Source organism: Manis pentadactyla, chromosome 1, assembly GCF_030020395.1.
Source record: "Manis pentadactyla isolate mManPen7 chromosome 1, mManPen7.hap1, whole genome shotgun sequence".
Taxonomy (NCBI): Eukaryota; Metazoa; Chordata; class Mammalia; order Pholidota; family Manidae; genus Manis; species Manis pentadactyla.
In genome coordinates this window covers 21,771,826-21,786,148 of record NC_080019.1, presented here as the reverse complement: position 1 = coordinate 21,786,148, position 14,323 = coordinate 21,771,826, and the positions used below count along the sequence as shown (strand labels likewise).

At 39.6% G+C, this 14,323-nt stretch overlaps 1 long non-coding RNA gene across 1 annotated transcript in view; it reads left to right on the top strand.

Annotated features, from left to right (window-relative positions):
- The first annotated feature begins 6,477 nt into the window (after nt 1-6,477).
- The window catches only part of LOC118913606 (uncharacterized), a 38,355-nt gene continuing 30,509 nt past the window's right edge, over nt 6,478-14,323 (top strand). Inside the window, exon 1 of the long non-coding RNA XR_005025273.2 lies at nt 6,478-6,571. This is a non-coding gene — a long non-coding RNA (uncharacterized LOC118913606). The remainder of the gene's footprint in view (nt 6,572-14,323) is intronic.

Here is a 14,323-nt window from a genome sequence, read left to right as displayed (position 1 = left end):
TGCCCTGTTTCCCTAGCATCCAGGGCCCCCTGGGCACGTACTCTGTGCTTTGGCCCGGATGGCTGGGGCTGGGTGTTCGGCAGTCCTGGGCTCCGTCTCCCTCCCGCTCTGTCTGCTCTTCTCCCGCCGGGAGCTGGGGGGAGGGGCGCTCGGCTCCCGCGGGGCCGGAGCTTGTATCTTACCCCCTTCGCGAGGCGCTGGGTTCTCTCAGGTGCGGATGTGGTCTGGATATTGTCCTGTGTCCTCTGGTCTTTATTCTAGGGAGGGTTGTCTTTGTTATATTTTCATAGATATATGTTGTTTTGGGAGGAGATTTCCGCGGCTCTACTCACTCTGCCATCTTGGCTCCGATCCCTAATGATACAGATTTATGATTTATTTATTTAATATTCTATTTGAAACTCTTGCAGGGTCAGAACTGAGAGAGAGTTGGCAGAGAGAAAGAATGTAAATAAGAAGAGAAGGGCTGAGGCAATTACTCTGAAAATCTCAAATGTTTTAAGGTTAGACAGAGAGAGACACGTGAGAGAAGGAAGAGAATCAGAGGACAGTATTCTAAGCAGAAATCAAAGATGAAGATCTTTTGCTCTAAGGAAGGAATGACTAATAGCATCAAATGCTGCGGAGTTCAAATGAGCTGAACCCTAAACTGGACTTCTTGCATTCAGCTATTGGTTTGTTATTGGTGGTATTAAGCAGTGTTACAAAAGTTGAGGATTGCCTACTTCGTAGTATTTCCACTCGGAATTCTCATGGGTACCTCAAAGTCAACATGTTCCAATAGAAGCTAATCATTTTCCTGATTCTGACACCGTACTACTGAAATCAGTGTATCCTTTTTTAATGATGACACCATCATATATCCAGCTGTTTAGAAAGAAACCTGGGGTCAGGCTGGACATGTTCTTATTCTTCACTCCGACAGCCAATCTGTCACCAAGTCATGTTCATTCTATCTCCTTAATATTTTTTCAGTATGCCCAGGACTCTCTTTCTTCTGCCATCACTGTCATGCAGTTACAGAGTATCTCTGCTGGATTCCGATAATAACATTGTAACTGTTCTTTCCCACCTGCACCTCCTTCTCCCAATTTATGCTCCAGCTACAGCCAGAGTGATACTTTTAAAAGCAAGTCTGATCAGATCACATCCTGTTTAAAGTCCTTTTCCCATTGCCAAAAAGTAAAATCCTCAGTATGGCTCATTTGTATTTGGCAATACTTGATTTGTCCATTAAATGTTCCACCACCATCATTTTGCACCATTTCCTTCCAAGCCTCTACAATAAAGTTATATTGGCCCTCTTCCAGTTTCTTGAAAACACCATATTTCTTTCTACCTCAGCATCTTCTCACCCACTAATCCCTTAGCTTGGGATATTCTCTCCCCACTTGATATGGTTAATTCTTCTACATTCTTTCCTTATGAGGAGGTCATATCCCTTCTTTGGGAGACCTCCAATTTCTCAGTCTAGTCTGGGCTCCTTATCATGTACTCTCATAACTCTGAAGCTTCTCCTCAATCAAGGTACAGGTCATGTTTGGTGTTTGTCTTCTCTTCTTGAAATCAGGAGCTATATCTACCCAGCGTCTGGGACAGATGGTGCCTTTTCACTCAGTGACTCCTTGTGGAAATGAACCCATGTGGAAGGAATACAGAGATGGTGGGTCCTGTAAATTCTGGGTTTGGTAAGTTTTCCATAAACTTGGATTCCAAAGGGAAGGAGAGTAACTTCATAAAGGCAAAAGCAGATTCAAAATAACAAATAGATTCAAAACATTTTTTAAGTGGGTGGGGCAGGCTTGAATATATTTGCAGAATACTGCAAAAGAATTCAGTATAAGGAGAAGTAAAATTCTGAGATAAAGATAGAGAGGGAGGGAATAACTGGTGAAGCAGGGGAGGACAGGGAACCCAGAGATCAGGTGAAAGGTCCAGCTGTGCAAAGGAGAGAACTGTCTTCCGACAATGCACAGAAGACATAAGGACTGGTGGATGAATAATGGTGGGTATATTAGGAGCAACATATCAATATTCTCTGAGAGGTGGGAAGGTGCTGTGGGTTGAGTACCTGTTAGTGTGACCTAATTTGGAAACAGGGTCTTTGTGACCGTAATCAGGTTAAGATGCAGTCATTCAGGTGGGTCCCGATCCAATATGGTTAGTGTCCTTATAAGAAGGGGAAAAACACCATGTGAACACAGAGGCAGAGACTGGAGTCCTGCAGCTCCAAGCCATGAGATGCCAAGGACTGACAGCTATGCCCAGAAGCTAGGAAGAGACAGAGAAGGATTTGATCTGGATTCCTGGACAGAGGACCAAGGTCCTGTTGGCACACTGACCTTGAATATCTAGCCTCCAGAACTGTGAGAGGATAAATTTCTGCTGTTTTAGGTCACCCAGTTTATGGTACCTTGATATGGCCCTAGGAATCCAATAAAGATTTATGATCGGTTTTTGAGAGTGGTGAGTATAGCGTTGGCTCTAGGACAGTGATGAAGGGATAGAAGAGTCGCTGTGAAGGGTGACAAAGGGAGATGATGAAATTCTAGCAAAAAGCTAGCTGAATATTTCCTGAGTTTTCAAAGTCATGCTAGAGCGATTAAATAGAAAATAAAAAGGACCGTGTGGAACAATGGAAAATTCTTAGGGAAAACCCTTTTTTAAGTGATAGATTTAGCTACACCTTTCCTGTCAGCCAAGTCTAAAAAGACACAAGTCAGATACTTCTCTTTATCTTTTAAAAAGAAGTAAATGATTCTCTAGAAGAATTAATAGTTTCTGGGTGGTAATTTCTTATTTGAAGGATTGTGCACATAATAGCAACAAATTTCATGGAAGATGTAGATTCAATTCATATTTAAACACCTATTCTTGTCAGACCTCTACGTTACCTCACTTACTTTAATTATTACTTAGTGTAGGTATTTTGTTCCCTTATTAATATGAGAAAACTGAGCTATAATGATATCAGCCAGCTATTATAGGGGCATCATCAAGCCTCAGATCAAAACCCTCTAATTCCTAACTCCTAATTCCTCTTTTCACCATACCAGGGCACTGGAAATATTTTTCAAACTGACCTTTAATAATTACTAAGATTCTAATAAAATGTAAGTTCAATGAAGATAGTTCTTCAAGGGTTTAAGTCTATGCAATCCAAGTAAATAGTTTTTTGGAAATCTATGTGTACAAAGAAGACAGTTTAGATTACAGAAGAGATGAACGGGTAAACTATCTAACTCAAATATCATTTGTCTCTGTTGCCTTTTGACAGAAGCTGTGGAGCAATCTGTTCAAGTTAAATTCTGGCAGAAGACCTGGATTGCAAATATCAGGCATTATTGTTTGAAGGAAGGCTCACATGATCTGAATAGCAGAATGCACAAGGCAAGCTTAACATTCTATTGAAAGTTGCAAAGGCTGACTTGTGTTCTTGCCTGTATAGAGGGTCATCTCACCTCTATATCCTAATTAAAAATTCATTGAGTGAATGAGTTAATTAAAAATTCTATATTAACAATATTAGCTCAGAAATCATGTAACAGATACTACTTTGTGGCTCTTTAGAGAAGCATAAACTTTCCTAGCCTTGCTGCCATTGAACATTCTAATTTCATTGCCTGATCCAAAGGTCAAGGGCATGAACTTGATGAAAAACACCCTCCTTCGGGGGATCGTTGGAGGAAGCGTGCCCCCAGTTCATCACGAGGGATCACAGAGGAGGGGATACAAATGGTGCACGAAGCATACTTGCCCTTCACTGACCCTCAAGGCACCCTGTGGCTCCATGTGTCTTTGACCAAGTTTACAGCCTTACATTGCCCTTGGCGATTATCGTGATGCACCCGGGGAGAAAGATGATCTCAGGTAGCCAGGAAGCAAACTGCAAAATTCTTGAGATCACAATCAACCATGCTGATTATTTACATGCAGTACCAGCCATGTGCATGATTTTTATCTGCGGGATCAGGAACCACACCGACATATATCATCCGGCGCAGCTTTTGTACCACATCTCCTGGGTATTAAGATGGGAACTGATAGGAAACCCCACAGAGCACGTGGATTGTATAACAACATATTTTCTTTGCAGCAGATCTGAAAAGCAGCGTTGGATAAGCTCAACATTTGATTAAATCAGAATATCTAATAAATTATTGAAATAAAAAACCACCACATGCAGGCTTTTTGAAGCCTCTGAAATCTCAGCTGGAATATAAATATCTCCTCAATACTCACAATGCTTCCAGAGCTAAAATCATGCTGTCAACTACTTCTTTAGTGTAACTCTTTTATAATAGCAATAAATTGTACTTGAATTTTAAAAGAGCACTTTGACATTTATTTTAAAAGTTCACATACTTTTTTTTTTTTTTTTGCTCTGGATGGTTTCTCTTTTTCTTAGTGCTGCGGGGAGGGGGCAAAGCACAGATTAATGGGGAGGAGATAGATGAGTCTGGGATATTCCGCTGATACATTATCCTAAAATGCCAAACATATTTATTCTTTCTTGCATGAAATACGTGAGCTAAAATGAAGAGTAGTCAAGAGAAAGTTAAAAAGACAGAGAGGGAGAAATGAGGGGGCCAATGGGTGTGACACATTTCCATCCAAATCAAATAAATGGATATATCCATTTTGGGATGGAAATGATACAAATGATACAACAGAAATATCAATACTGTTTAGTTGATGTACGACATTGCAAATAACCTTCAAGAGATGGAATTATCCAGGCAGATGGTTGTTATTGGAATTACTAGAAAGTTTCATAAAGAAAATTGGAGAACAATTTAGGGTAAACTAATTAGCTTTCCTGTTAACAACAGGAAAAACTGGTGAAAGAGAAGCAGTTCAGTGACAATATAAGTTAAATTTATTACATGTTTTACAATTAGAAGTAGGAGAATCATTAAATAAAAATATCAGAGGGAGACAAAATTTCCAGAATAATCTATCGTGAAAAAAAATTTAATTCAGAGTACATAGCCTTTTGACCTTAATTCCCCTGACTGGGTTAAAAAAATACGAGCAGGCTAGACTATCCAGCTGATGACTTGGGGAAGGAATGCTGTTATTTTTAACTAGGCAAATCCACAGTCATCTGTGCTGAACAAAGAAGACTGATAGTCCTGTTCTGCATTTTCCCTGCATCTGGAGTCTGAACTTGGCTGACTCCAAATTAGGAAGAAATACCCTTGACTTCAACACAACTTTAGAATCAGTGAAGGGTCCCTGTTAGCCACAACATTTAAGTTTTTACTTATAATATTAAGGCACTGACACATTTTCTAAGAAGACATGAAGGAATAAGACCCCAAAGAGTTGTCTGATGAAGGGGACTCCTACTCTGAGTATTTTCAGTAAATTATTAAATGATGCCACAAATGATAGTCCCAGAAGCCACAAATTGAGCCATCACCTAGCTCTACACAAAGAACTAACTGCCCTGCATTAAGTTTTGACCTTTAGAAGAATGCTATAAAATACAATCAGTTGTTGTGCAAGTTTATTGCTCATTTCTGATTAAGTTTATTTTCAAAGATCTATAGCTTGAGGTAGTAGGTTCTGCAAAGAGAAAACATACACTCAACTACTTTTTGTAGAATTCACCCTTAGAGTCTAAATTTTCACAATTACAGGTAAATTAAATTTACCTTTAGCTTAACATTGTTAAGGAGATCTATTTATTTTAGTTCACCACATTTAGGTATGCTGAGGCCATGCTGCATTTTGGTAAGTGCTAGGCTGAACTGCCTCACGGCAAAATTCATACCCTGAAGTCCTAACCCACAGTGCACCTATATTTGGAGGTTGGATCTTCAGGAGGTAATTATGGTTAAATAAGAGCATAAGGGTGGGGAATTAACCCATAGGAGTGTGGCCTTATATGAAGAGAGAGAGAAATACATGTCTCTCTCTCTCCATCATGTGAGGACATAGAAAGTGGCTGTCTGCAGGTCATGAAGAGGGTTCTCACCAGAGACCAATTCAGCAGCACCCTTGATCTTGGACTTCCCAGCCTCTTGAACTGTGAGAAGTGTCTGTTGTTTAAGTCACCCAGTCGAGGGTACTTTGTTGTGGCAACCGAAGCTGAATAAGGCAGTAAGACTCAGTCTACCTTCTTGTCCCCTTTCCTAGGGTATGGCCCTCCAGGGCCTTACGTCAGAGCTTGCCAAGTTTTTGTTTCCTCAGCACTAAAAGAGACAAAGGGCAAGTCGGCTCTGCTTATAAGAGATTTAGGTTTAGATTTAGAAGTTCTTGTCTTATACAACGGCAGAATTAGTGAAGGCTTGGGTGGCGAACTCGTGTTTGAGGCTCCCGAAGTCTCCAGTTTTTGTCAGTCCTGCCCCGGCACAACTGCCCACAGTTTGCCTCTATCTTTGCTCAAGGCATAGCCTCTGACCGGGCCAACCCCAGCTCTCAGTGTCTGGCCCCACCCAGAATTGGTAAACACCCTCAGGGAAGAACTCGGGCCCTCAGCTCACCTCTGAGAGGCTCTCCGCTCTCTGCAATTTTAGTCCTTGAATTCCCTTTACTTCTAAGCTCTTGGATGCTTTAAAAAACTGTGAGTTTTGTATTTTATCTGACTTTTTTGATTGTTCTTGGTAGAAGCATTGAGCTACCTCGAACTATTCCACTGCATTCCATTCGTGCATGTCCCTGTCAATGTCATCTCATGAAGGGTTCAAAAATCCTTGGAATACAGCTCCTGCATGGCCACCAGACGGGCCAGAGCTAGCAGAAGTAGAATCTGGTAGAAGGAGCAGGGAGTCTGAAGTCAGGCAAGCTGGAGTCCTCATCCCGGCTCTCCTCATCCGCCCGGACTGTAGATGACGGTCATGTATCTTGGGAAGCAGAAGGTCTGGGCTGTGTGCTGGTTCCACGGCTAGTTGTGTGAAATTGCAGCATTGACTTAAACTCTCTCACCCTCTGTTTCCACATTATAGAATAGAAGCAATAATAGTACCTACCATCTAGGATTTTTATGAAGATTCAATGAAATCCAATGCACAATACTTGTGTCAATAAGAACTAGTACTTGTTTACAACTATTACTAAGTTGGAAAAGTTACATATTCTAAGTTGATTTCCTTATGCACAGCAAAAATGAACATAATACCTGTCTCATAGGGTATGCAGAAGGACTAAATAAAAATGAATGTTAGCATATGTCAAAATATAGTACTCTTTAGTACTCTGGTTACATGGCTATTCAATAATTAGTTTACTTCCCATCTTAGAAACTTTCCTTGAGATAAAATAAGATTGTTTAAATTTCAACTCCTGCTGGTTTACTTTATATGGATTCAGATTTTTAAAGCACAGACCACCATATCTTACACATCTTCGTATCCCCGGTACCTGGCCCAGAGCCCATCATGCCAAAGCATATTTGTTGAAAGCATGAATCAGTGAATACTAACTTATAATTCTCTAGCTCATATTCACTCCAGTTCCCAGCATATCTCCTCATTCAAAGTAAGAGCCAAGTAAATATTTGTTGAATGAATTATTCAGAGTTATAAAAAAGCTTAATAGTTTGTTCAGGGATAATATCAATCTTTTTCTCCACCAGATTTAGGACACAGTGATTTTCATCTGGACAATCATCTACTTGGTTCTGGTAAATGTGGTCTGGGGGTGACAGAGGACGTGAGGCCAAGAATACTTCCTCATCAAATACGTAATCTTGACTCCTATTTATCAGTTTCAGTCACCAAATTCATTTTCATATTCTCCCTGATTACAGAATCATGTAGCAGAAATGTAAATTCAAATGATGGGGCTGTGTAGCTGGATTCAGAGAGCAGAAGCCAGATGGCTTTAACCCTGGAGGATTAAAACCTAAAATAACAATCAAAAACTTTCTTTTTAAAATGTACTCTTACTCATAATATGAGAGTTTAACAATCAGAGGATGGATACAAATATGCTCCACCTAACTAGGAAAATAATCTACAGCATTATTAGTTGCCATGTGACTGTTAAAATAAAAAAATAACATTTAATGGTTTTTATGATATGCTTGGTATTGTGGTGCACACTTCCGGAACATTATCTCAGTTAACCTCACAGACACAACTTCCATGGATAGGTACTATTGGGGGCTTGCTGCATAGCTGAAGACACTGAAATTGTAAGCATTTGAGAACTTGCCCAAGGACACACAGACAGTATGTGGAGGCACACCTTTACCTGGTCTGGCTGTCTCCTGTTTTCCTAAATATTAGCCCTGCTTCAGTGGTTCTCTCCTATCAGAACCAATGCCCTCTTTTAAAAATGACTAAACTGGTAATGTCTTCTTTACTATCCTGAAATCAAATTCACAGATAACATAAGCTCCCTATGCACATAACAAGAAAAGCCAAAATTCCCCAAAATTCAAGGAAAGTAATTTTTAATGAAATAATATGTATTTCACTATGTAAATGCTTTGATTTGATTACACTACAAGACATGATGAAGTGGTCAAATGCTTACACCCATCATGATGAACGTGTCAACTATAAAAAGCAGAATAGTAGTAGTGTGTCTTATTGGCAACTTAAATACCCATTGTGGCACTGCCATTAATGAAGGGGTTTTTCCAAAATGGTTAAGAATTTTTTGGTAAAGTTTCAAACTAAACAAAGTACAGTCTTCCTTCTATTTACACTCATGTTGCATTCCTGGAAAATTCAGTTTACATTAAAAGCATGTGAAAGACTTTGTGTTTACATGTAAAACATGAGATAATTATAAGTAGGCTACATACATGAATGACCAGTGGGACCCTGGGAAGTGGAAGGTTGAGGAGTAGGTTTTCCTCGTGCAGATGGCCCCCTCCTGGCAGGATGCCTAGGACTCCTGGCACTCACTCATTAATTCCAGGAGCACCCTCCAAATCATTGTGAAATCCACAAAAACACCTCCGTAAGTTTCTAAATTGCCCATGAGGGTGGGTGGTCCTGGCCCAAGTGAGAACGATCACTCTATTAAATGCTTAAAAGAAACTAGCGTTTGCAAAACCCAGGGAAATTACATAGCGCCTGATGAGCTAATGGAATCTGGGACAGAACTTTAATAATGTAATTAATTATTGAGTGGTATTTAAGGGTAGACACAGAAATAGGGTTTAGAAAGAATGACATTTTAGGAATGAAGAATAAGCACTTTCAGGAGAGACTGAAGGACATCCTCTTAAATCTACCCCCACAATTGCTTCAGGTTCTTCTAATACCCCTTCACAGCATCCCGGACATGGGCTTTCTGATACTCATGATGATTGTCATTTACTAGGTAGTTATCTGTGATCTATTTAATGTGTCTCTCCTATTAGCTGGTAAGTTTCAGTGTCTATATTACTTACTGAATATCACCAACATACATAATATTTGTACAAATAATTTTCATAGAATCTATACCAAAAATATTTGTAAAATGAATGTTTGGGATGATTGTCTGCAGGTTTTGGAGTAGAATTCTGAGAAGTTTTATTGGCATGGCCTTGATTCTGGTAAATACATTTGAGGTCTAGAAGCTGATTTTTCTAGCAAGTTTGAAGGCTGGCTAATTAAACACTAGATATTTAGCAGTGGTTTTGCAAGCATAACTCTAGTGCCACCTTCTGCCAGGCAAAGAAATACGCTCAGATCATTTGCATTCTGAGAGTCTGGATGTGATGCTCAGTTCTTTATGCTGTAAATTAGATATTTAAAAACTGTTAAAATAATGGGGGAATCTATACATTCCCATTTAAAAATGCAAATCTTGGGCACAAATAATGCTGACTGAAGTGAACAAAATTCCTATATTCAATGCTTGAGATACAGGAAGTTTTCTTAGAGAAGAGAGATTTAGTACTTTTGTCTTACTGATTCAATGTTATTGTACATAAGGCATAAATTATTACAAAATGTCCCAATTACTTTGAAAGCCTATGTACAGTTTCTTGCTACAGGAAAGCAGCTTTGTGAGTAGAGTTCTCATGGAAGTTATTAAGGCTAGATATTATGGAGGCAACAGTTTTAACTCTAGTATCTCTGAGAACATTTGACCAGAAGTTTTGCATATCAAGGAAGACTTTCACCTACCATAAAAATAAAACCCATGTTTCTTTATATATATTCATGATAACCAGGCAACTTGAAATGTTCATTTTCTCTTGTAAGAGAGTATCTTCTCTTTGTGTGGCACTTTTTTTTTGTTAATCTACATGCTATTGTGCATTTTATGAATAAACAACAATATCCCAAGACACTAATGGGATCGGGTATTGGTATGGGACACTGTTACATGGCAGGTGTCTGTGTGCCGCAGAAATGGAGGAACCATTTTCAATATTTACTCCACATGGGAAGGAAGAGACAACTTCAATGGAAAGAGGGTCAAAACCCTTTTCTTATGCAGAAGCACAGGGCAAAGGCTGGTAAACCTTTTCTTCCAAATATCAGTTAACAAACATTGCAGACTTTGAGGCCATGAGATCTCTATTACCACTACTCAACTGTGAAGCTGTAATTTGAAAGAAGCCGTAGACAATGTATAAACAAATAAGCATGGCTGTGTTCCAATAAAACTTTATCTGTGAAGAGAAACAGTGGGCTGGATTTGGCTTGTGGGTGGTAGCTGCCAAGTCCCGGTGCAGGGCTTTGAGAAGGCAGCTTCAGAATGGAAAACTGTTCTGGGGAGCACCAGAGGGCTTGCTCCAAGAAGAGAGGCGGGGCTCCAGCACCTGGCGTGCAGGGTGGAGGGAAGCAGGGCCTTCACGATATGTCGGCAGCTACAGCCGGCCCTGTGATGGAGGGGATACACAAGGCTAAGGCCCCACTGCGTTCAAAACTGCCAGGGACGCAGATGGACACATAAGGAATGAATAGCCAAGGCGTCAGCAACCAAGTGCTAACGGAGAACTGGAGATAAAATAAAATAAAACCCACAAGCCTCTGTAGGAGCCGGGGGAAGCAGGCTTCCGTCTAGTTGGTCTCTGGGGTCAGCCTCAGGTTCCTGAGACACTGCCCTTAGCAGGCGTCATTTCAGACCGTCGTCACACAGGTTTTTGATTTTTAGTTCAGAAAACATGGTCATCCTTCATTCCTTTATCACATACTCTGGGTCAACTGTATGTCAGGCAATGTTCTAGGCAGGCAAACACTGCGTCCCATCGGGAGGGCAGGGATAGACAATGGGCCTGTTGGCAAGTAAATGCGCAGCATAGCCGCTCTCTACCTTTCCACCTGAAGGAACTCTTGAAATAATTTTCAGGTCTCAGGAAACCACAGCCCCAAAATTATTATATCTGCAGCTCATTGTATGTTAGCAGGGTCATGAACTTCTAGGTATGGTAATCCGAGAGTAAAAATAAAATTTTCTATCTTTTGATAGAGAAGGCTATTTTCTTGTGGACCTATTTTAGCCAGCCTAATAGCCTCTTCTTTTTGTTTGGTACACCCTTCCCACCGAGCATATAAACCCCATAAAACAAATCAATAATTGTAGGTAGAGGAACTCAGTTTCTCTTTTCTATTAAAAAAAATTACCTATTTGATTTTGCATGTGTTTGTGTTTTTAAGCCTTAGCCAAATGGCCTATGTATTAATTCCCTATTGCTGCTGTAACAAATTACCACAAACCTAGAGGCTTCAAATAACACAAATACATTATCTTACTGTTCTGGAGATTAGAGATCCAAAGTGGGTCAGCAGGCCTGTGAGTCTTCTGGAAGTTCTAGGAGAGAATCCATTTCGTTGCCTTTTCCAGCCTTTAGAGATGGCCTGCATTCCTTCACTGATGGCCTCTTTCTCCTTCATCAAAGCTAGCAGCCTGGCATCTTCAGATCTTCCTCTCTGACTCCCCTGCTCCCCTCTTACATGGATCCTTGTAAATACGTTGCACCTATCTAGATAATCTAGGATAATCTTCCTATTTTAAGACCCCAAATTTGACCAGTCTGTTAAATCCCCTTTGCCACATTAGAATGTGGATATCTTTAGGAGCCATTATCCAGTTTACCACAGCCTAAAAGTCTTACTGCTCATTTCAATGAGACAAAATACTAATATGGTAAGTGGAAGAATAGTTTCTCCCTATTTAGAACAGAAAAAAAGACTTTTCAGCCACTTTCTTAATATACTCAGTTATGCTTAGATTACTTAAGCTTTATTGTTCCTTCCCATTCATAAATTTTAAAAATTCATGAGACAAACATAATAAACTTCTGTTAAATAACTGTCTTAAGCCAAAGTGAGATTTAACTTCCTAAAGATAGGCCTTGTAGATTTAATTTAAATAAAAGTTATAGTCATTTTAATTAGAATTATTTTTCACATGAAAATTTATTTTCAGTGTTGAATAATAAAGTTACTAATACCATAACCCAAAGCAACATGAGTAAAAATATATTCTAAAAGTAAGTTTTATTCAAGATTTAGAAGAAACAATTTGTTACTGCTTGACAGAATTAGGCTCAAGTATGGTGACAAATTATTACACACATACAGTTACAAAATTATTATATACCTGTTGGTTTCTTGGTTTCTTTCATAGTTTCTATACATGTACAAAGCATTATTTTTTAAAGCAAAGGACTGATGTGTGCCCTTTCATATGACATTTGTGCTTTTGGTTGTTGCAATAAAGAATGAATTTGGGGTCAAATGAGATAAATATACAAATTTCATTTTCAGTTTCAGTGAGATAATTTCTGACTGTTCTTAGTGCTTGGTGTTTTTTTCTTTCTTCTTCTCTCTCACTCTCTCTTTCCTCTCTCTCATCCCTGCCCCCTCTCTTACTGCATCTCTTATTACAATAGGGCAGTGAAATGTCTCAAAAGGTTATCATTCTTCATTCCTAACCATATGTATGGAAACTGTCCCTAACTATGCCTGGGATGAGAATCCTCCTCTCGCATCTCTCATCCATCATCAAACATCACCATGTTGTATGTCAGTCATGTTTATAAAACAAATGCAAATAAAATAGAAAACAGTCACAACTAACAAAGAGCAAAGAGTAAAGACTATGAACATCCAATATCCATCTCCTCTAATCTGTACAATCCATGCAACATTTACACAGCAAAACGACAGGGGAGAAGTGAGTCATGGTGCATAAAAATTCCTTCTTCAGACTGAAAATTTCCCTCTGATTTTCTGCTCTACTGGTAGAGCTTTTTTTCTGCCCCACTATGTCAACTTGGGCACATGCAGGGGTGCTTGGGGGCTGTAATTTGGAAGAGAAAGGCTGACCTCATTAGTCTGCTATCCTCCACTCTGTGCAATTCTGCCCTCAACAGTTATCAATGGTCTCTTGTATTTCCCATCAACAATTGAGAGAGAACCTAACCAAATGAAGGGGTCTTAGTCTACACTGCCATGTGGGGCAGAAAGTCTTCTAAAGAAGTTTCTGACAGGGCTGTTTGGTCATTGCTCAGCACTATGAGTGTTAGAATTGCATGGCATGCAAAATTCCAAAATTAATGTTGATGTTTTTCATGTCTCTTGCAGAATCTCTAGCAACACAGAGAATCTTAGGATTCTATGGAACCCAAGTTAAGAAACCCTGAGAAGTGTGAAGTAATAAAGCAGGATAATGGGGATAGAGTGCTGGGGGGTTGGGGTGGGAGTTGCCATTGACATCTAGATAAGAAATAAATCATGAAGGAAAAAGCAGCAAACAAGGGAGAGTACCTTTTGGTTGCTTTTTTTTTTTAGTAAAAATGGTATTAAGTTTGGAGGAAGAAATACATTTTGGTTTTGCAATTGAGAATTGTATTAAACTCATGGTTCCTGTAACGTCTTTGAGTATAGATGCTTAACTCCACTCTTTCCTGAAATCTCACTAAAAATGGCAACAAGGAATAAATAAGGTAAAAAAAGAATGAGAGAATCTCATACCACATGAGAACTGGCAATGAAAATCTGGTAGATGGAACTCCGTAGCTGATGACAGAATCTAGGAATCTGAAACCTAACAGCCTACACAGGGAGAAGCCAAGAAGAAGGAAAATAACTAACACTGCAGATTCCCAGAAACCAGAGGCAAACAGATATCTCAGGATGGGTGAGGAGTTGGCTCTGAAGAACTGACTGAAAAGATAGGATTAGTTAAAATCTGTATAAAGAACTGTGAGTTATTTGGCTATCGCTGTGTAACAAACTGCTCCAAAAGACTGTCTTAAAACAAGTCATTGAGTTCACAGTTCTGGTCACCAGGGGGCCGGCTGCAGGAGAGCTTGTTCATGCATCTCTAGTCATCTGCTAGGTTGGGTGAGCAGCTTTGCTACTTGATAATGACTGGGCTTTCTCACATCTCTGGGATTTGGCTGGTTCAATGAGGC